The following is a 24,276-nucleotide window of genomic DNA, read 5'->3' on the forward strand; positions in this document are numbered from 1 at the left end:
GTAAAGAACCAATCATGGAGCGGTATACCTTTTGATCGAACTCTTTACCATTGTCGTCAGGACCCAAATGATGCTTGGCTGGCATTGGCGTCGTGAAGCCTTTGCAGTCTTGCATACCGAACTTCTTCAGGCAATCTTTGAGATACTTCTCTTGATATATGAAGATGCCATTGCGTTGCTGTCGTATTTGAAGACCGAGAAAGAACTTCAGCTCTCCCATCATAGACATTTGATATTGCTCTTGCATCATATATCCAAACTCTTCACTGTACTTCTGATTGGTGCAGCCGAAGATAATGTCATCCACATATATTTGCCACACAAACAGTTCACCATCATATGTCTTCGTGAAGAGAGTGGGGTCGAGAGAACCAGGTATGAAGCCTTTGCTCTTCAGGAAGTATTTGAGTGTGTCATACCAGGCCCGAGGGGCTTGTTTGAGGCCATACAGTGCCTTGTTGAGCTTGTATACCATGTCAGGATGTTTTGGATCTTCAAAGCCAGGAGGTTGTGCAACATACACTTCTTCTTCAATCTTGCCATTGAGGAAGGCGCTCTTCACATCCATTTGATAAAGAAGTATGTTGTGATGATTTGCATAGGCCAGCAGTATGCATATGGCTTCAAGTCTAGCCACAGGAGCAAATGTTTCATCGAAGTCAATGCCTTCCACTTGAGTATATCCTTGAGCAACGAGACGAGCTTTGTTTCTGACAACTTGACCATGCTCATCTTGCTTGTTGCGGTATATCCATTTGGTGCCTATTATGTTGTGCTTCCGAGGATCGGGATGCTTGACCAGTTCCCATACATTATTCAGCTCAAACTGTTGAAGCTCGTCTTGCATAGCTTGAATCCATTCAGGTTCCATGAAGGCTTCTTCAACTTTCTTGGGTTCTGTTATTGAGATGAATGCGAAGTGCCCACAGAAATTTGCTAGCTGAGTTGCCCTTGAACGAGTGAGTGGACCGGGTGCATTGATGCTATCAATTATTCTTTCAATCTGCACTTCATTGGCAACGCGAGGATGTATAGGGCGAAGATTTTGCTCTTGCTAATCATTGTCGTTGTTAGAAGGAATGTCTTCAGGCTGAGCATTGTCTTCATGTTGATCAGGTGCTGAGATGATAAGTTCTTCTTCAGGATGAGCTTCAGAAGGTATAATTTCTCTAGTTCCCATTAGCTTGATTGATTCACTGGATGGAACTTCATCTAGCACATTTGGCAGTTGCTCTCTTTGTGAACCGTTGGTCTCATCGAACCGCACATCCACTGTTTCAACCACTTTGTAATGAAAGAGATTGAAGACTCTGTAGGAGTGCGAATCCTTTCCATATCCAAGCATAAAACCCTCATGTGCTTTTGGTGCAAACTTTGAGGTGTGATGTGGGTCCTTGATCCAGCACCTGGCGCCAAATACTCTGAAGTAACTGACATTTGGCTTCTTGCCAGTAAGGAGCTCATAAGATGTCTTGTTCAGAAGCTTGTGAAGATAAACACGATTGATTGTATGGCATGCAGTATCAATGGCTTCAGGCCAGAATTTTCTTGGAGTCTTGTATTCATCTAGCATTGTTCTGGCCATCTCAATGAGTGTTCTGTTCTTGCGTTCGAAGACCCCATTCTGCTGTGGCGTGTACGGGGCTGAGAATTCATGTGTGATGCCCAAGGTATCAAGATATGTATCAAGGCCAGTGTTCTTGAATTCAGTGCCATTGTCACTTCTGATATGCTTTATCTTGGCGCCATAGTTGTTCATTGCTCGATTGGCGAAGCGTCTGAAGACATCCTGCACTTCAGTCTTGTAAAGGATTATGTGCACCCAAGTATATCTAGAATAATCATCAACAATGACAAAGCCATAGAGACAAGCAGTAGTAGTAAGAGTTTAGTAATGAGTGGGACCGAAAAGATCCATGTGAAGGAGTTCGAAGGGTCGAGTAGTGGTCATGATTGTCTTCGAGGGATGTTTGGCCCTCGTCATCTTTCCTGCCTCACAGGCACCGCATAAGTGATCTTTCTTGAACTTGACGCCCTCGGTGCCTATGACATGCTTCTTCTTTGCCAGGGTGTGGAGGTTCCTCATGCCAGCATGCCCAAGCCTCCGATGCCAGAGCCAGCATTCTGAAGCTTTTGCTAGAAGACATACGGCAAGCTGTGGTCCTGCTGAGAAATCTACCACGTACAAATCATCTTTTCGATACCCTTCAAATACTTACTTTTACCAGTGTTAGCAAATGTGTGTGGCTCTTGTCGGATGGACGTAAGGTTGAGTCCATAAGAAGGCTTCTTTTGCCAGTCATGTGATTTGTACACCCACTATCAATAATCCATTCTGAAGACGCTGGTGTCGTACCCTACAGTGCAGTTAGGGGGATAGGCTTCACGAAGAGCATTGTGAAGCAAAAACATTTGACGAACCAGTGGGTTATGAAAGCTTAGATCCAGATTAGGACTAATAGGGAGAGTAGCAAGCGATTCAGGAACGAAGTACATAGTAAGACCATTCGGGCATTTGATCTTGCGCCCTACAAGATGTTTAAGGTCCCCAGCAATAGCGTCAGACGATTTTGGTTTTCTGCTGGAGACCTTTCCCTGCAAAAGAGAGTTAAGCTTTCTTAGCCACCCACATCTTCAAGGGTGGCTTAGAAGCAATAAGTCTAAGTGCAGCATCTGAGAACTTTGGCTTTGGAGCCCTAGCAAACAGTCTTGCAGGCGGACAATAGTACTCATAAGAATAAGCAGAATAGTTCTTGGTCTTATGAACATGGCGGTTTGATGAACCGCTCTCATATTCATATGCCTGAGTATGGTTTCCCTGCAAACATTTGCGTAAGTGCGACTCAGGTGAGTCCTCTGTCTGTATGAAGCCTTTGGACTGTATTAAGCCTTTGGTTTGAGGTTTGTCTTCTTCACGTGAGGTGTCATGATGACATTCACAGGAAGATTCTCCAGACACCTTTTCGTAACCCAGATCTTCTTCATAGGCGGTCCATTCCTGCAGTTAGTACCAATGTACCTGGCAAACACTTCACCATTCTGATTCTTAAACAGTTTATAGTTTGCATCAAAGGATTCATCAATGACAATGGGGTTAGCACAAGTGAACCCAGATAGAGTGGATGGATCTTCTGAAAATTCCTTTGCAGCAACCCCTGTGGTTTTGGCGTACTGCTCAGGTTTCCAGTAAGAGCCATCAGTATTCATTTTCCTTACGAACCCAAAACCCTCTTTCCTCGGGTTTCGGTTCAAAATCTGCTTTTTGAGGACATCACATAGTGTCTGATGCCCTTTAAGACTTTTGTACATCCCTGTTTCAAGCAATGTCTTCAACCTAGCATTCTCATCAGCAATAGCAGTGGAATCCTCAGCAGAGGGGTTAGTTCCCACATCAACAGTTGAAGATATTGCAATAGTAGCAGCAGTAGAACATTCAACAACAGTAGTAGCATTATCACGCTCAATGCATTTAAGACATGGTGGTTCAAATCCTTCCTGAGCGGAGCTGATCTGTTCGGTGCGAAGTGACTCATTTTCCTTTTGAAGATCTTCATGAGCCGCTCTCAATTTCTCAAGATCTTGCTTCCTTTCAAGATAATCATAGGAAAGCTTTTCATGATTTGTTGAGAGAGTTTCATGATGACTTTCAAGTTCCTCATACTTAACATGAAGATTTTTTATGTCTTCAATTAAGGATTCAGATTGAGTCATTTCAGCACCTAACAGATCATCGCTTTTGTCTAACAGTTTTTGAATATGTTCCATAGCTTTCTGTTGTTCAGTTGCAATTTTAGCAAGTGTTTTGTAGCTGGGTTTTGAACCACAATCAGAGTCATCGTCACTAGATGTTTGATAGTGAGTAGTGCGTGTGTTTACCTTGGCACCGCGTGCCATGAAGCAGTAGGTAGAAGTGGAGTAGTCCTTGTCATTTGCATCGGTGTCGGTGATGAAGTCATTGTCTTCAGTGTTGAAGATGGACTTGGCAACGTATGCTGTAGCCAGACTCGCAATGCCAGAATCAGACTCCTCCTCAGACTCCACCTTTGCCTCCTCAGATGCGTACTCCTCCTCTAAATCCATTTCCTTGCCAACAAACGCACGTGCCTTGCCAGATGAGCTCTTCTTGTGTGATGAGGACTTTGAGGAAGACTTGGAAGAAGACTTTGAGTATTTCTTCTTCTTCTTGTTGTCAGAGTCATATTCCTTGCTCTTCTTCTTCTTTTTGTTCTCATTGTCCCACTGTGGACACTCAGAGATGAAGTGGCCAGGTTTCTTGCACTTGTGACATGTTTTCTTCTTGTAGTCGTGAGCAGAAGCTTCATCATTCCTTGAGCTTGATCGGGAAGACTTTCTGAAACCTTTCTTCTTGGTGAATTTTTGGAACTTCTTCACAAGCATAGCAAGTTCCCTTCCAATGTCTTTAGGATCATCCGAACTGCTGTCAGATTCTTCTTCAGATGAGGAGACAGCTTTTGCCTTCAAGGCACAAGTTCACCCATAGTTTGGACCATAGATATCTCTTTTCTCAGAAAGCTAAAACTCATGTGTGTTGAGCCTCTCAAGTATGTCAGACGGATCGAGTGTCTTGAAATCAGGACGTTCTTGAATCATCAGGGCTAGGGTGTCAAACGAACTATCAAGTGATCTCAGTAGTGTCTTGACGACTTCATGTTTGGTGATCTCAGTAGCGCCGAGGGCTTGAAGCTCATTTGTGATGTCAGTGAGTCGGTCAAATGTGAGCTGGACATTCTCATTGTCATTTCGCTTGAAGCGGTTGAAGAGGTTGCGAAGGACACTGATTCTCTGATCTCTCTGGGTTGAGACGCCTTCATTGACCTTGGAGAGCCAGTCCCAGACCAGCTTAGATGTTTCCAAAGCACTCACACGGCCATACTGTCCTTTGGTCAGATGACCACAGATGATATTCTTGGCAGTAGAGTCCAGTTGAACGAACTTCTTGACATCAGCAGCAGTGACACCTTCTCCAGCCTTGGGAACGCCGTTCTTGACGACATACCATAGGTCGACGTCAATGGCTTCAATATGCATGCACATATTATTCTTCCAGTAGGGATATTCAGTTCCATCGAAGACGGGGCACGCAGCGGAGACTTTAATTATCCCTGCAGTCGACATAGCTAAAACTCCAGGTGGTTAAACCGAATCACACAGAACAAGAGAGCACCTTGCTCTGATACCAATTGAAAGTGCGTTATATCGACTAGAGGGGGGGTGAATAGGCGATTTTTATGAAAGTCTTCAAAACGTGGAAGTTATGAAGACAAACGATAGAAATAAACCTATTACCCTGCAGCGGAAGGTAGACTACACTAGGCAAGCCATAGTCAAGTATTCAATAGAGTGAAAGCACAATGACTAATAGCAGCAATGTAGTAAGGATCAGGTAGGAAGATATTGTGAAGCCACACAGAACACGCAGTCACTCAGTGAAGACAAAATATAGTGCGAACATACAATGACTTCACAAGGAGTAACAGTAAGTAAAGGGAAGGGAAGATGAAACCAGTGACTCGCTGAAGACAATGATTTGTTGGACCAGTTCCAGTTGCTGTGACAACTGTACGTCTGGTTAGGGCGCCTAGGTATTTAAACCTTAGGACACATAGTCCCAGACACCCAGTCCTGAACACGCAGCTCAGGACACCCAGTCCTCACTGTATTCCCCTTGAGCTAAGGTCACACAGACCTCGCCCAATCACTCTGGTAAGTCTTCAAGGTAGACTCCCAAACCTTCACAGACTTCGTTCACCGGCAATCCACAATGTCTCTTGGATGCTCAGAACGCGACGCCTAACCGGCTGGAGGATGCACAGTCCTCAAGTGTAATAAGTCTTCAGATCACACAGACAAGAAGACTTAAGTGATGCCTAATTCTCTTTGGCTCAGGGTGGTTAGGGCTTTATCCTCGCAAGGAATTCTCTCTCAAAGGCTTCGAGGTGGGTTGCTCTCAAACGACAAAAGCCGTACTCTGAATCTGAGCAGCCAACCGTTTATGGTTGTAGGGGGTGGGCTATTTATAGCCACTTGGCAACCCAACCTGATTTGTCTGAAATGACCCTGGGTCACTAAGGAACTGACACGTGTTCCAACGGTCAGATTTCAAACTCACACGGCAACTTTACTTGGGCTTCAAGCAAAGCTGACTTGCCCGACTTTGGACAAGATCCGCTCTCAAAGTCTTCACTCGAAGACATAGGTTTTGTTTAAGCATCACTTCAGTCATTCTGACCGGTTCTCTTGGACCCCACTTAACAGTACGGTGGTTCCTATGACTCAACACAGAAGAAAGAGAACTACGAAAGATCTAAGTCTTCGAGCTCCATAGGCTTCATGTGGTGTCTTCTCTTGTCATAGTCTTCAATGTGAGTATCTTCATATACCACCTTTGACTTCAATGTCTTCATACATTTTTAGGGGTCATCTCTGGTAGGAAAACCAAATCTATGAGGGAATTCTACCTGTGTTATCCTGCAATTCTCACAAACACGTTAGTCCCTCAACTAGGTTTGTCGTCAATACTCCAAAACCAACTAGGGGTGGCACTAGATGCACTTACAGTTTACTTACCATACCACATACCTATTCCTTTTCGGAGTCTGAAACATTCCAAAAAGTGTCCCTTATGCATTCCTCCGGGGTTACGGTTTCAATAACATTGGTTTCAAAATTTATGTGATTACCTGAGATATAGTGTTTGATTCTTTGACCGTTCACCACCTTCGGATTTGTGCCTTCGAAGTTGTTGATTTTTATGGCACCAGAACGGTAGACCTCCTCGATAACGTAAGGACCTTCCCATTTAGAGAGATGTTTTCCTGCAGAAAAATCTTAAATGAGAGTTGTATAGCAATACATAATCACCTACATTAAACTCACGCTTTTGTATCCTTTTGTCATGCCATCTTTTAAATTTTTCTTTAAACAACTTGGCATTTTCGTAGGCTTGGGTTCTCCATTCATCAAGTGAGCTAATATCAAATAACCTCTTCTCACCGGCAAGTTTAAAATCATAATTAAGTTCTTTAATAGCCCAATAAGCCTTGTGTTCTAGTTTGAGAGGTAAGTGACATGCTTTTCCATAGACCATTTTATACGGAGACATACCCATAGGATTTTTATATGCAGTTCTATAGGCCCATAATGCATCATCAAGTTTGTTGGACTAATTCTTTCTAGACCTATTAACAGTCTTTTGCAAAATTAATTTGAGTTCTCTATTACTCAATTCTACTTGACCACTAGACTGAGGGTGATAAGGAGATGCAATTCTATGATTAACATCATATTTAGCAAGCATTTTACGGAAACCACCATGAATAAAATGTGAACCACCATCAGTCATTAAATATCTAGGGACTCCAAATCTTGGAAAAATAACTTCTTTAAGCATTTTAATAGAAGTGTTATGATCAGCACTACTAGTTGGAATAGCTTCTACCCACTTAGTAACGTAATCAACAGCAACTAAAATATGTGCATAACAATTAGAGGAAGGAAAAGGTCCCATATAGTCAAAGCCCAAACATCAAATGGTTCAATAACAAGTGGATAATTCATAGGCATTTCTTGACATCTACTAATATTACCAATTCTTTGACATTCTTCACAAGATAAGACAACCTTACGGGCATCCTTGAAGAGAGTAGGCCAATAAAAACCAGATTGCAGTACCTTATGTGCAGTTCTATCTCCAGCATGGTGTCCTCCATAAGCTTCGGAGTGACACTTGCGTAGGATCTGTTCCTGTTCATGCTCAGGTACACAACGTCTAATAACACCATCTACTCCTTCTTTATAAAGATGTGGGTCATCCCAAAAGTAATGCCTCAAATCATACAAGAACTTTTTCTTTTGCTGGTATGTGAAACTAGGTGGTATAAACTTAGCAACAATGTAATTAGCATAATCAGCATACCATGGAGCAGTATGAGAAGCATTTATGACATTTAATTGCTATCATCAAGCACATTTTCTAACCAATTGTCTGCAACGGGGTTCTCAGCTCCTTTTCTATCAACAATATGCAAATCAAATTCTTGTAGCAAGAGAACCCATCTAATAAGTCTAGGTTTAGCATCTTTCTTTTCCATAAGATATTTAATAGCAGCATGATCAGTGTGAATAGTTACTTTAGAATCAACAATATAAGGTCTAAACTTATCACAAGCAAATAGAACTGCTAAGAATTCTTTTTCAGTAGTAGCATAATTTCTTTGAGCATTGTCTAGAGTTTTACTAGCATATTGAATAACATTTAGTTTCTTATCAACTCTTTGCCCTAGAACAACACCTACAACATAATCACTAGCATCACACATAATTTCAAAGGGTAAATTCCAATCAGGTGGCTGAACAATAGGTGCAGAGATCAATGCTTTCTTAAGTATTTCAAATGCTTCTACACAATCATCATCAAAGACAAATGGTATATTTTTTTGTAATAAATTAGTCAGAGGCCGAGAGATTTTTGAGAAGTCCTTAATGAACCTCCTATAAAAGCTGGCATGACGAAGGAAATTTCTTATACCTTTGATGTCCTCGGGACATGGCATCTTTTCAATAGCATCAACCTTGGCTTTATCAACTTCAATACCTCTTTGAGAAACTTTATGCCCCAAGACAATACCTTCATTAACCACAAAGTGGCACTTTTCCCTATTCAAGACAAGATTAGTTTCTTCACATCTCTGCAAAACTCAATCAAGGTTGCTCAAGCAATCATCAAAAGAAGATCCATAGACGGAAAAGTCGTCCATGAAAACCTCACAAATCTTTTCACAAAAGTCAGAGAATATAGCCATCATGCATCTTTGAAAGGTAGCAGGTGCATTACATAAACCAAAAGGCATACGTCTATAAGCAAAAGTACCAAAAGGGCATGTAAAAGTAGTCTTTGATTGATCTTTGGCTGACACGGGTATTTGAGAGAAACCAGAGTAACCATCTAGAAAGCAAAAATGTGTATGTTTGGACAATATTTCTAGCATTTGATCAATAAAAGGTAAGGGGTAATGATCCTTTTTAGTAGCCTTATTTAATTTGCGGAAATCAATTACCATCCTATAACCTGTAATAATTCTTTGAGGAATCAATTCATCTTTATCATTAGGAACAACAGTAATACCTCCGTTCTTAGGGACACAATGGACGGGGCTTACCCATTGACTATCAGCAACAAGATAAATTATACCTGCCTCAAGGAGCTTTAGTATCTCCTTTCTTACCACTTCTTTCATTTTAGGATTCAGCCGGCGTTGATGATCACGAACTGGTTTAGCATCTTCTTCCAAATTAATTTTATGTTGACATAGAGTGGGACTAATGCCCTTAAGATCATCAAGAGTATACCCAATAGCAGCGCGGTGCTTCTTCAGAGTTTTCAATAATCTCTCTTCCTCATGCTTTGAAAGGTTAGCACTAATAATAACAGGATATATCTTTTTCTCATCAAGATAAGCATATTTAAGAGTATCAGGTAACGGTTTAAGCTCAAACACGGGATCACCCTTGGGTGGAGGAGGATCCCCTAGGATTTCAACAGGTAAATTGCTTCTCAGAATAGGTTCCTGTTTAAAGAATACTTCATCTAATTCCCTTCTTTCATTCATAAACATATCATTTCCATAGTCTAGCAAGTACTGTTCTAAAGGATCACTAGAAGGTGCGGCAATAGAAGCAAGACCAATAGTTTCATCCTTACTAGGTAATTCTTCTTCACGGTGTTTTCTACTAAATTTAGAAAAATTAAATTCATGAGTCATATCATCTAAACCGATAGTAACAACATCCCTTTTGCAATCTATGGTAGCATTAACAGTATTTAAGAAGGGTTTACCAAATATAATGGGACAAAAGCTATCTTGTGGGGAACCATGAACATGAAAATCAGTAGGATATTTAGTTTTTCCACACAAGACTTCAACATCTCTAACAATTCCCATTGGTGAAATAATATCTCTATTGGCAAGTTTAATTGTGACATCAATATCTTCCATCTTAGCAGGTGCAATATCATGCATAACTTCTTTGTATAAGTAATAAGGTATTGCACTAGCACTAGCACCCATATCACATAAGCCATGATAACAATGATCTCCTATCTTAACAGAAATAACAGGCATGCCTACCACAGGTCTAGGTTTATCTTTATCACGGGGTTTAGCAATTCTAGCAGTTTCATCACAGAAATAAATAGCATGCCCATCAATATTATCAGACAAGAGATATTTAACGATAGCAATATTAGGTTCAACTTTAACTTGCTCGGGAGGTGTATATGTTTTAATATTGCTTTTACGAACCACAGTTGAAGCTTTAGCATGATCCTTTATCCTAACACAGAAAGGTGGTTTCTCAACAAAAGAAGTAGGAACAATGGGATCATTATAAGTGATAGTCTTTTCTTCAACTTTAATAGGTGCAGCTACTTTTACTTCTATGGGAGGATGATATTTAAACCACTTCTCCTTGGGGAGATCAACATAGGCAGAAAAAGATTCACAGAAAGAAGCTACTATCTCAGAGTCAAGTCCATATTTAGTGCTAAATTTACGAAAAATATCGGTATCCATAAAAAGATTTAACACAATCAAAACTAGGTGTCATACCTGACTCCTTACCATTGTCGAGGTCCCAATCTTCAGAGTTGCGTTTCATTCTTTCCAATAAATCCCATTTGAATTCAATAGTCTTCATCATAAAAGAGCCAACACAAGAAGTATCAAGTATGGTGCGATTGTCACCAGAAAGCCGAGCATAAAAATTTTGAATAATCATTTCTCTTGAGAGCTCATGATTGGGGCATGAATATAACATTGATTTAAGCCTCCCCCAAGCTTGAGCGATGCTTTCTCCTTCGCGAGGCCAAAAATTTTATATATAATTGCGATCACGATGAACAAGATGCATAGGATAAAACTTCTGATGAAATTCCAATTTCAATCGCTTGTAATTCCAAGACCCCATATCATCACATAGCCTGTACCATGTCGATGCATCTCCCCTCAAAGATAAAGGGAAGACCTTCTTCTTAACAACATCTTCGGGTACACCTGCAAGCTTAAATAATCCACAAACTTCATCCACATATATCAGATGTTCATCAGGATGTTTTGTTCCATCTCCTAAAAAAGGATTAGCTAGCAGTTTTTCTATCATACCAGAAGGAACTTCAAAGCAAGCATTTTCATTTTCATTTTCATTTTCAGTAGGTTCAGTAGGTTGAGCAACAACTCTTTGCTCTACTGGTCGGGGTGAAGATACCCTAAACAAGCCCCTCAGAGGATTACTTTCCATGGTAACAAGTGACAGTAAATTTCAGCACACTATATAAATCTTTCCTTACCAAATTCCACCTACCAAAGGCGCTTCACTCCCCGGCAACGGTGCCAGAAAAGAGTCTTGATGACCCACAAGTATAGGGGATCTATCGTAGTCCTTTCGATAAGTAAGAGTGTCGAACCCAACGAGGAGCAGAAGGAAATGATAAGCGGTTTCCAGCAAGGTATCCTCTGCAAGTACTGAAATAAGTGGTAACATATAGTTTGTAACGAGCAACAAGTAAAAAAAGTAAATAAGCTGCAGCAAGGTGGCCGAATCCTTTTTTTAGCAAATGACAAGCCTGGACAAACTCTTATGTGATGTAAAGCGCTCCCGGGGACACATGGGAATATCGTCAAGCTAGTTTTCATCACGTTCATATGATTCGCGTTCGGTACTTTGATAATTTGGTATGTGGGTGGACCGGTGCTTGGGTGCTGCCCTTACTTGGACAAGCATCCCACTTATGATTAACCTTATTGCAAGCATCCGCAACTACAACAAAAGTATTAAGGTAAACCTAACCATGAAACATATGGATCCAAATCAGCCCCTTACGAAGCAACGCATAAACTAGGGTTTAAGCTTCTGTCACTCTAGCAACCCATCATCTACTTATTACTTCCCAATGCCTTCCTCTAGGCCCAAATAATGATGAAGTGTCATGTAGTCGACGTTCACATAACACCACTAGAGGAGAGACAACATACATCTCATCAAAATATCGAACGAATACCAAATTCACATGACTACTAATAGCAAGACTTCTCCCATGTCCTCAGGAACAAACGTAACTACTCACAAAGCATAAACATGTTCATAATCAGAGGGGTATTAATATGCATATAGGATCTGAACATATGATCTTCCACCAATTGAACCAACTAGCATCAACTACAAGGAGTAATTAACACTACTAGCAACCTACTAGCACCAATCCCGGACTTGGAGACAAGAATTGGATACAGGAGATGAACAAGGGTTTTGAGATGAGATGGTGCTGATGAAGATGTTGATGGAGATTGCGCTCTCCCAATGAGAGGAGCGTTGGTGATGACGATGGCGATGATTTCCCCCTCCGAGAGGGAAGTTTCCCCGGCAGAACAGCTCCGCTAGAGCCCTAGATTAGTTCCGCCAAGGTTCCGCCTCGTGGCGGCGGTGTTTTCTCTGAGAAGATGGCTTATGATTTTTTTTCCCATAGAAAGACTTCATATTGCAGAAGATGGTCACAGGAGGGCCACCAGGGGGCCCACGAGGTAGGGGGCGCACCCAAGGGGGTAGGGCGCGCCCCCACTCTCGTCGGCAGGGTGTGGCCCCCCTGGTGAAGTTCTTGCTCTCAATATTTTTTATATATTTGGAAAACGTCTTTCGTGGAGTTTCAGGACTTTTGGAGCTGTGCAGAATAGGTCTCTAATATTTGCTCCTTTTCCAGCCTAGAATCCCAGCTACCGGCATTCTCCCTCTTTATGTAAACCTTGTAAAATAAGAGAGAATAGGCATAAGTATTGTGACATAATGTGTAATAACAGCCCATAATGCAATAAATATTGATATAAAAGCACGATGCAAAATGGACGTACAGGGCCTATCGAGTGCGAGTGAGATATGCATGTGTATGTGTGACCCAGGTAGATGGAGAGTTTGGAGAGAGGGGGAAGAGCTCCGAGACGACAGAGTGGTGCGTAAGAGAGTTACGGGCAACGAGCCAAGGAATTTGTGTGCGTACGATGAGTGCACCCAAGATATCTAGCTTGGACTAGAGAATCATACATAGTGTGCGAGAGAGACCTATAGATGGAGTATATATGCATGCGAACTAGAAAGACCCCCCCCCCCACGCACACACACAAAGAGAGAGAGATGGAGAGAAAGAGAGAGGACCAACAAGGTTTGTGTGTTGGATGCATGCGACAGAATTAAAGATTGTCGGAGAGAGAGAGAGAGAGAGAGAGAGAGAGAGGGAGTCCGGGAGAGGGGGAGGTCGCGTTTTATGCATCAAAGACTGATATAAACCATGTTTCGATATAAACTTGCATTCAAATATTTAAATTGGAGAACATGTTGTCTGCAATCCACACATGAACGGATATATGTATATCAAACAAGTTCATTAATTTGACTTTCAACATGTTCATGGAGTACTATAATACTGTACAACATGCTATTCGATTGAGGTGTTCAATTTTGGATTTAGTTCACTATTTTTACCTGGTGAACGAGCTATTTCATTGAATCGAGATATTTCATTTTGGGATTGATTCCCATTTTGAGTGGGTCAACTATTTGTCATATAGTAAATCGCTAGCAACGAGCATGTAAAAACATATTACTCCCGAGCATCATCTCTCCATCTAAAAAAGAAGTAGCAAGCTAATATTTCTAAATTTGATTGTAATCAACTTGGTAAGGTAGACGTGGATGCTCGTTCTCCCAAATTTTGAACGAACCGTTAAACATCCTCTGCTCGGTGGAATTCGCCCAAGCAAATAAATGGGAGACGCGAAATTACCGTCCTATGTGGGAGACACATTAATTGGCCCGTTGTGCATCGAGGGTAGGTTCGTAACATCATCCAAGCGCGCCTTTTCCTAGGCTGAAATGACATGTGCCGAATAATTCATAAACCATGGTCGGCAAAACACGCTCTCCTCGCCCAAAATAGCTCGCGCCCACTATTTCAAAACATGCTCTCCTTGCTCGAAATCGCTCGCGCCCACTATATTTCAAAACACGCCCTCCTCGCCCAAAATCTCTCCCGCCCACTATTTGGGGAGAAGCAAAGTTACTCTACTATCCCCGACCCCCAGTACACAGACCCAAGCCGAGAAGCCTAAAGGCAGGGGTAGAATTGTAACTCCCCCTCACATTTCAGACAAATGCGTCCGTAAAACATGGTTCCACTCCCCTCCCAACCCCCCCCCATTCATACGTCGTGGGTGCCAAATCACCTTCTCCCCGGAAGCTCCCTTCTCCTGAGCCGCGAAACCTCAGCTCCTCCTCCATGGCACCCCCACCACACCAATTTCATAGCCGCCCTCCTCCCTAATGCCGGAGATGATGCCCATTACCGTCGTGCACTGGGCCGTGTGCCTCTTACTCCGTGCTACTGGCCGCGTGAACCGTACCGGAGCCGATTCACCCCCACCGTTGTTCACGGTGCTGGAGCGGCTCCAACTTCGGATCCGTCCAGAGTCCCGGCACTGCTTCCCCGTAGCCGTCGGCCATCGCGACATCATTGTTTCCCTGCCGCCGGCGGCCACCGCAACCGTGCCAGCCTCACCGACTCGGCAGCTGGACCTGCCTACTTCACCATGCCACCAGATAGGTCGCACCCTCATCTCAAATCACTTTATTTAGGCGTTAGTTGTCTGAATTTTTATTCTGGGCCAATCGATTCCCAATGGGAAGCAGCAGCCCTCGAGGCGGCGAAGCTCCTAGGCTGTCGGTTGGCTGGTGTCTAACGTAAGGGTGCGGGGCCGCAAGTTCTCCGCGGAAGCAGCGCTTAGATGGCTATCTTAGAGTTGCGTGGGTTCAAGGTACTACCGCCGCCAGATCTGGATGACGGGGAGTCTTTGTGGATTGGCATGGGGGCGGCGCAACCACGGCAGTGCGGTGGGGTGGGGAGCGGGGTTTTGGCCAGGGCCACGGACGGCGGAGGTAAGCTGCTCTGGCGTTGGTCGTTGGCTCTTCGGGGAAGATTCCTAACAGTGTCAGCTGGGAGGCACAAGACGGCCATCAAGCCATCCGGCGTAGATCAGACAGTACCAAAATAAAATAAAATCATGTGACCCCAATTTAGTCTCAGTCAACAGACGTGTGACTACTCGCGTACCTTGCTGTTGATCTCTTAGTGCATTTCTTCATATCAAAGAGATGTGTCGTTCTTAACATTATGCGTTATCTGCATCTTCAGCCACACCGTCTTCTGACTCACCGCAGCTGCTCCAACAAGGGAAGCATACACCAGAAGGGAGCTATAGTCCCCACTCAACAGTTCCCTGCATCGAATGTGCATGCCCAACATGGACAGCCACAACAACTGCAGGGCCATCGACAAGTCAGCACATGATGCTCACTCCTATGGATGGCGGCCAGATAGGTTGTACCCTCATCTTACTTGTGTGCAACATTTATGGCTTTGTTATTCATCTAAGCATGGAAAATAGATTATCACATTTCACTGTGTATTCATGCTGATCTCTTACGTGTCTTGTTCAGGAGTTAACGTTGTTCCATAGTTCAGCTAAGATACTTGTTCTTTAGGTAACGTTGTTCCATAGTTATCATCCATCAGCCAATGCTATCCCATAGGCTGGTGATTATAGTATTATACCACTTCTAGTATTACCTATGTTGTTCTTTAATACTTTTGTGTACCATCTAGTTAATCTCGAGTACAAACGATACATGTTCTGTAGCTTTCATCTGTGTTCTCTCTTTAGTTTTTGAGACCTGTTGCTGCTAGTTAACCCCAATCCTACTATTTATGTCATCTCCTACATGCACTCATTACATAAATCTAACTACTAGTTGTCTTCCATGCATGTCAGATATAATTGCACGCACTGATATATCCACAAGAACCTCACCGAGCAATGTAAAGGCCAATAAACTTGATGTCAATGATACCCAATATGATGGAACATGTAAAGGTAGTTCTTCAGAAGACTTGCAGAAAGATGTTGAATCCTCTTCACCCCACAAGGTCCTTGCTCTAACTTGTCCCGTGATATGGGTACAACATGCATATAATGTCCTGGAGTGTATCTACTCTGTTGCAATGCCATGTGCTTAGCATGTTGATCATGCATGTAAATATGCCATGCCTTCCTGTTTTTCAGTACCTATTCCATTCATGATAACATGTTTTCAAATTCAAGTATTGTCATTCTACTCTATCGCAATGCCATCTGCTTAATTTGGACATCATGCTTCTAAATATCTTATGCATTGTTATTCATCAGTATTTACTTCATCTGTATACCATACCATGTTTTTTTTACATTGAAGTGTTGTTCTAGTGCTCTGTTGCAATGCCATCTTAGTTTCCCAATCATACACGTGTATGTTGCCTTAGTTTTTCTGTACGTATTCTGCTCGCATACAGTTTTACATTCAACTAGTGTTTTTTTACTGTGTTGTCCTGTCGTATCCCTAGCTCTTACACCATACTCCCTCTGTCCGGATTACATGTTGCCGAAATGGATAAAAAAGGATGTATCTAGAACTGAAATATGCCTAGACCCATCCATTTTTTTCCAGGTGGATGGAATACATGTCAATATGTCATGCCTTTCTATTCTTCAGTACCTATTCCATCTCTCTGCTATAGCATGCTTTATAATTGAAGCACCATTCTTCTATACAAGGCATGTAAGGGGAAGACGACTATGTTAGAATTTGAAGGGCTACAAACCAGGTATTTGCAAAAGATTCAAACGCCAGGCGATAATAAACGAACTCCAATTTTTATAGATACTGCTCCAGCACAGAGAAACCCAACTCCTACTGATAATAAGAAGATTCCAGTGGCCAAAGAACTAGTCCGATCCAGTCCAGCAAAAATATGTCAACTCCATTCTAAGAAGCGTGTGCATATCCTTGCATCATGAAATTTTATAGCATGCCGATCGTATTTTCTACATGTTTCTTACCCATCTCTCTTTTAGAAAATAAGATTAATAGATAGAAGAATTTCTGCACTGGTATCGTCTGTGAGGAAAGATTCTTGCAGGAATTCTCTGTACTCCAATGCAGATGTAAGTACCTATTGTATATCACTATATTTTTACATCAGCATGTATTTTGTTAATCGGCGTGAATCCAACCTTTATCTGATCTAAATTTAGTTGTAGCAAAATGTATGATTAAAGGCCACAATGTTGATTTTTGTAAGGAAAACTGCCTGGTAGTTTTGCATCCTGAGCTGCATGAGTGTACTATCTCATATAAGTGGGTTTGGTTACTTTGGTTCTGCAGTGGGTTTTCAGTGTTTTTTTACTGTGTTGTCCTGTCGTATTCCTAGCTCTTACATCATACTCCCTCCGTCCTGATTACATGTTGCAGAAATGGATAAAACTAGATGTATCTAGAACTGAAATACGCCTAGACCCATCCATTTATTTCCAGATGGACGGAATACATGTCAATATGGTATGCCTTTCTATTCTTCAGTACCTATTCCATCTCTACTGTAGCATGTTTTATAATTGAAGCACCATTCTTCTATATAAGGCATGCAAGGGGAGACGGCTATGTTAGAATCTGAAGGGTTACAAACCAGGTCTTTGCAAAAGATCCAAACTCCAGGAGATAATAAACCAACTCCAGTTTTCATAGAAACTGCTCCAGCACAGAGAAACCCAACTCCCATTGACAATAAGCATATTCCAGTGGCCAAAGAACTAGTCCGCTCCAGTCCAGCAAAAGAATATCAACTCCATTCTAAGAAGCGTGTGCGTATCCTCGCATCATGAAATTTTACAACATTCTGATCATATTTTCTACATGTTTCTTACACATCTCTCTTTTAGAAAATAAGGTTAAATGATAGAAGATTTCCTTCATTGGGATTGTATTCGAGGAAAATATCTTGCGGGAATTCTCTGTGCTCCAATGCTGATGTAAGTACCTGTTGTATATCACTATATTTTTACATCAGCATGTATTTTGTTAATCGGCATGAATCCAACCTTTGTCTGATCTAAAATTAGTTGTAGCAAAATGTTAAAGGCGCCAATGTTGATTTTTGTAAAGAAAACTTCCTGGTAGTTTTGCATACTGAGCTGCATGAGTGTACTATCTCATATCATGCACATTACTGAATTGTAGTGCTGCTCTGGTTGCCCATTCATTCATTGTGTCAATGTTGCTTTCGTATTACCTTACCTGGCTGATGAAGCTGTGCCATATTGTGTTAATTTGGTGTTAGCTAGTTGCCCAAACATTCGTTGTGCCAATGTTGCTTTCCTATTATCTGACTTGGCCAATGATAGCAATGCTAGTGTCTTAATTTGGTGCAGGCTGCTGAAGATAAGAAGAAAAAATCTGAAAACAGCAAGGCAACCCCATTGTTTCTTTCCAATAAATCTAGGCCAGGTAATATGCCAATAACTCATGATTAATCTGTTTGGTTCCCCTCCTAATTTATGTTATGATGCAGTGGTCGAGACACTCTCCACTATCAATAATACAAGCCTGCCAAAATCAGCATCAGAATCTGTTCAGTATCCTCTATCTCGAATGCAACGGAAAAAATGTATGTTTGTGAACCAATTAATGGCTGAAAGAATGATGGAAATGGTGGAGGAATCAGAGGTGCAGAGTCGCGACACAACAACTGATCAATGTTTTCAAAGACAGTGTAGCAAAGCAGGAAGAACTTGCCAACATGCTTATGGGCGTCATCCGTGCTGAGGTTGTAGATTGTGACGTTGTAGATCGTTAGGTTCTGTTCATTTATTTGCACTAGCATCAGCACCTGGCAGCCGCTCTCATCGAGCTGGACCAGGCTGATTATGTGGGAGCGCAGCCATGGGATGTAGTACACCCCAGTGATCTCGTAGTGCTCGCTGGTCTTGCATGTCAGTAGGATGGTTCCCCGACCGCAGATGTTGACGACGGAGCCGTTGCCAAACTTGATGGTGCCGCTGACGGCCGTGTCGAGCTCGGCGAAGACCATACAATCGTCGGTCATGTGGTTGGATGCGCTCGTGACCAGATACCACATGCCATTTCCGGTGCCGCAGCTCCCCTCATGCCTAAGGTGAACCTGAGCAGCGTCCTCGACGAGGTGTACTGGCGTTGTGTCCACGCCATCGGAGTTGAGGTCGAACAGCCCATAGGTTTGAGCCATCAGTAGGCTCTGCTCCTCGTCCTCGCCGCCGGCCTGGACGAGGTTTGCCTGCTCGTTGAACCGGTCCTTGCACTCGCGCGCCCAATGCCCCGCCTGTTTGCAGTAGCGGCAGATATCCTTGGACTTGTCACCGCTGTTGTTACCGCGGCCTGCGTTCTGGCCACGGCCGCCGCATCCGCGGCCGTGCCCACGGCCACGACCGTTGCTGCCGGATGATCCATCTCCTGCACGCAGTTTCAGGCGTGCGAACCACTCCTCCTCCGTGAGAAACAGTTTGCCGCTGCCATCACCGCCGGCAGGAGCGGTGTCCAGCTTGTATCTTTCCTTGGCGGCCTTCAGTCGCCCGATGAGTTCCTTGAGCGCCAGGGTGTTGAGGTCGACCAGCGTCTCGTTCGCGCACGCCATCTGCGAGTAGGCCTTGGGGACGACCGAGAGAAACTTGCGGACGACGGCGGGCTCGCCGATCTTGTCACCAAGCAGCTCAAGATGAGTTACTAGAGAAGATAGGTGCATACCGAAGTCGTCGATGCTCTCGCTGTCGTTGAACTTGATCGCCTCATACTGACGACGTTGAGATGTTGCCTTGGCCTCATGGACGCGTGCCACACCCAGCCGCATCGTTTTGATCGTGCCCCAGGCGTCCTTCGTCGTGGCCTTGACGGCGAGTGTGGACACCATCTCCGGCGGCACCGATCACAGTAGGCACTCCATTGCCGTGGGATCTGTTTGTCGCTCCATGGTCCCATCATTGATGGCGAACCAGAGCTGGTGCGCCTCCAGCATGACTTGCATCAGGAGGGCCCAGTCCGCGTAGTTCGTGCGCGTCAGCATGGGCCACGCCCCCGTGGATGTCGCGAACGACGTGCTAGTGTATGTAACGCTCGGATAATTAAGCTACAGTGAACCCATAATAATGATAGCACGTCACCTCCATTACTGTCCCTAATCTCGCGTCAGTTCAAAACATTTCGAATTTGAATTTGAATTTTTGTAAAACGTCAAAAATTTTCAAACACTAAAACTAAAATGTTCGGTTAGTGCCAAATGTTACATAGGAAATGTGAAGAAAACACTTTTTTAGAAAAGGCCTAAATATTTAAGAGTGAATTAAAACGGAAAGGAAAATAAATAAAAGAAAAGGAATAAAAACAGACCCCCCCCACTGGGCCAACCGGCCCAGTTGCTAGCCAAGTCAGGCCTAGCCGGCCACCCCACACTCCCCATAACCCCTATTGGTGGAAACACTAACCGACACCCCACCCCACTCTCTCCTCCCACTCCCCCACGTCTCCCTTCCCCCTCCCCAATCCAGATCGGGATCGGGGGAACGAACCTCGACGCCGCCGCCCGGACCACGTCGGAGCCGCCTCGTCGGAACCCTTCCTCACCGGACTGCCTCTCGTCTCCGTCAACATCGTCGTCCCCGTCCTCCTCCTGGACAACCACTGCCCCGTACCCCACAACTACCTCGTGAGCCCCCTCCTTCTCCTCTGCATCGCCTGCTGCCGCCACTCCCTATCCGCCGCTTGTCGCGTCCCTTGTCGTGCCTCACCGCGTGTCGGCCGTCCCTGGACCGCACCCGCGCGTGCACCGGGGTCGCTCGCCCTGCTTCTGCTACTCTGCTGCTACTATCGATGCGCCTCCCTAGCGCCCGCCTCGCTGCGGCTGCCGCCCGGCCACTTCCCTATGGCCATCCGCCGCGCCTCATCCGCGGCTCCGCTCGCTCACCGCCACTGCACCACCGTCCCACGCGCTCGTCGCCCGCCCTGCATGCCCACGCCCATGCTCCCTTGCCCGCACCCCCTGGCCACCGCAGCTCCGGCCATGCTCCCGCGCGCGCCTGGCCATGCGTTATCGCGCATAGCCGCGTCGCCCTGCCCGCCGCTACGATGATGCCCCCTACTGCAGCTGCCTCCCCTGCTCGCCCCATGCCACCGCGCGCCTCCACTCGTCGCGCCGCCCCGGCTGACGTCTTGTCGCGCCTCTGCCGGCTACAGGCCCCGTCCCGGCCGCCACCGCTGCGGCCATCTGGAGCTTCTCGCTCCCTGTGCCCCGCGCCTCTCCCCTGGCCTCTACCGCATCACCGGCCGCTTCCGTCCCGCCACTGCTGACTGCCGGTGCCGCCCTCCGCCGGGCACGCCCTGCCCTGCCAGCTTCTGGCCATGGCCGCCGGCGCCCGTGCCCGAAACCAGCGCGGCCTCGCCTCGCTACCAGGGTGGCTTGTGGCTTCACCCGCCGCCCTTTAACCCAGCGCCCGTTAAGGCCTCCCCCAGGCCTATGACAAGGGGCCCCCGTGCCCCAAAACATTTATTAAAAAAGAATTTTAAAAACAATAAATAAAAATATTAATTAATTAATTAAATTAATTAATTAACTTAACTAAATGTGTTTAATAAACCTAATTAATTAACTAACCTAACTAATTAGTGAATTAAACTAATTAACTTGGTTAATTAGTTAACAGACAATGACATGCGGGACCCACACGTCAGATTGACCCAGTCAACGCCCTGTTGACGGCTGACTTCATGCTGACACCATGATGACGTCATCATACACTATTCTGGATAATGTTGATTTAAAATAATTAAATAAATTCTAAAAATGGTTAAATCTTTTAAAATTAATATAATATAATTCGTAACTCGGATGAAAAAACTTTATACATGAAAGTTGCTCAGAACGACGAGATGGATCCGAATATGCAGCCTGTTCGTCCGCCACACATCCCTAGCATAGCGAACACACAACTTTCCCCCTCCGGTTCATTTGTCCGAAAACGCGAAACACCGGGGATACTTTCTCGGATGTTTCCCCCCCTTCGTCGGTATCACCTCCTACTGCGTTAGGGCACTCCTAGCACCGTTACTTGTCATGTCATGCATCGATATGCATCTGTTTGCATTGTATTCATTGTTTCTTCCCCCTCTTCTCTCCGGTAGACTTCGAGGCTGACGCCACTGCTGGTGCCCCGATCGACTCTTGTGTTGACGACCCCTCCTTCTTGCCAGAGCAACCAGGCAAGCTCCCCCCCTTGATCACCAGATATCGCCTTAGAAGAGTGTAGCATGTTATTGTTTTCCGTTAATCCTATCCTGATGCATAGCCTGTCTTTGCTAGTACTATTGTTACCTTTACCTGCAATCCTAATTGCTTAGTATAGGATGCTAGTATTCCATCAGTGGCCCTACATTCTTGTCCGTCTACCATGCTATACTATCGGGCCGTGATCACTCAGGAACTGATCACGGGTATATACTTATATACATATACATGATATATGTGGTGACTAAAGTCAGGTAGGCTCGTAGAGTACCCGCGAGTGATTCACGGATTGGGACCGAAAGGATGTTTGTCTAGACGACCCTCTGAGTGGATCTTTGTGGCGGAGCGACTGGGCAGGCTGAGACCACCTAGGAGAGAGGTGGGCCTGGCCCTGGTCGGTGTCTGTGGTTACATCAATTAACATGCTTAATAATCTTGGTATTTGATCTGAGTCTGGCCACTGGCCTATACGCACAAACCAACTACGCAGGAACAGTTGTGGGCACTCGATGTCATGGTATCAGCCGAAGCCTTCTTGACGTCAGCGACTGAGCGGCGCGCGCCGGATTGGACCGTAAGCCTACGCTTGAGGGGATAGGTCTGCTTCCGGCAGTCCTCGCAACGTGTAGGTGTGCAATGGGCGATGGGCCCAGGCCCCTACGCCATACGATTTAGACCGACGTGCTGACCTCTCTGCTGTGCCTAGGTAGGGCTGCGACGTGTTGATCTTCCGAGGCCGGGCATGACCCAGGAAAGTGTGTCCGGCCAAAGGGGATCGAGCGTGTTGGGAAATGTGGTGCACCCCTACAGGGAAGTTTATATATTTGAATAGTCGTGTCCCTCAGTAAAAGGACGACTCGGAGTTGTACCTTGACCTTATGACAACTAGAACCGGATACTTAATAAAATACACCTTTCCAAGTGCCAGATACAACCCGGTGATCGCTCTCTCACAGGGCGACGAGGGGTGGATCGTCGGGTAGGATTATGCTATACGATGATACTTTGTTAACTTACCATCTACTCTCTTCTACTGCTTCAAGATAGAGGCTGCTAGAAGCATAGTCTTCGATAGGACTAGCTATCTCCCTCTTATTCTGGCATTCTGCAGTTCAGTCCACATATACTACCTCTTGCATTGATACCAATGCATATGTAGTGTAGATCCTTGCTTGCGAGTACTTTGGATGAGTACTCATGGTTGCTTTGCTCCCCCCTTTTCCCCCTTTCTATACCTGGTTGTTGCGACCAGATGTTGGAGCCCAGGAACCAGATGCCACCGACGACGACTCCTACTACACTGGAGGTGCCTACTACTACGTGCAGGCCGCCAATGACGACCAGGAGTAGTTTAGGAGGATCCCAGGCAGGAGGCATGCGCCTCTTTCGATCTATATCCCAGTTTGTGCTAGTCATCTTATGGCAACTTATTTAACTTATGTCTGTACTCAGATATTGTTGCTTCCGCTGACTCGTCTATGATCGAGCTCTTGTATTCGAGCCCTCGAGGCCCCTAGCTTGTAATATGATGCTTGTATGACTTATTTTATTTTTAGAGTTGTGTTGTAATATCTCCCCGTGAGTCCATGATCTTGATCATACACGTTTGTGTGTATGATTAGTGTATGATTGAATCAGGGGCGTCACAAGTTGGTCAGAGCCAATAGCCTGTAGGAATCCCCCTTCCACACTCCTTGGCCGAAGTCGAGTCTAGACGTTGCAAAACTTTTATTAACATGGGATGTGTGTCTTACGGGCCCACGTTGCCATTTGGGTGGTATTAGGATCTTTTACTCCTCGATCTTTACTCTGGGACTCTAAACTCTCTTCTAGTCGGGTTAAACGAATTTGCTAACACTAACATTAGGATCCCGTGACCACATTCACCCCAAAGTTGGATAAGCCATAGTTATTCCTTAGAATAGTATTTTGGACAATACCCACACTGTCAATTGACTCCTTTGAAACATCTTTGTTTTCAGATGGAACCCATGAGGCAAGTCGTGCACCACACGACGGCCATTGGTGTCCCAGGT

This window comes from Triticum urartu, chromosome 5A (assembly GCF_056163025.1).
Source record: "Triticum urartu cultivar PI428250 chromosome 5A, HENAU_Tu73, whole genome shotgun sequence".
NCBI lineage: Eukaryota > Viridiplantae > Streptophyta > Magnoliopsida > Poales > Poaceae > Triticum > Triticum urartu.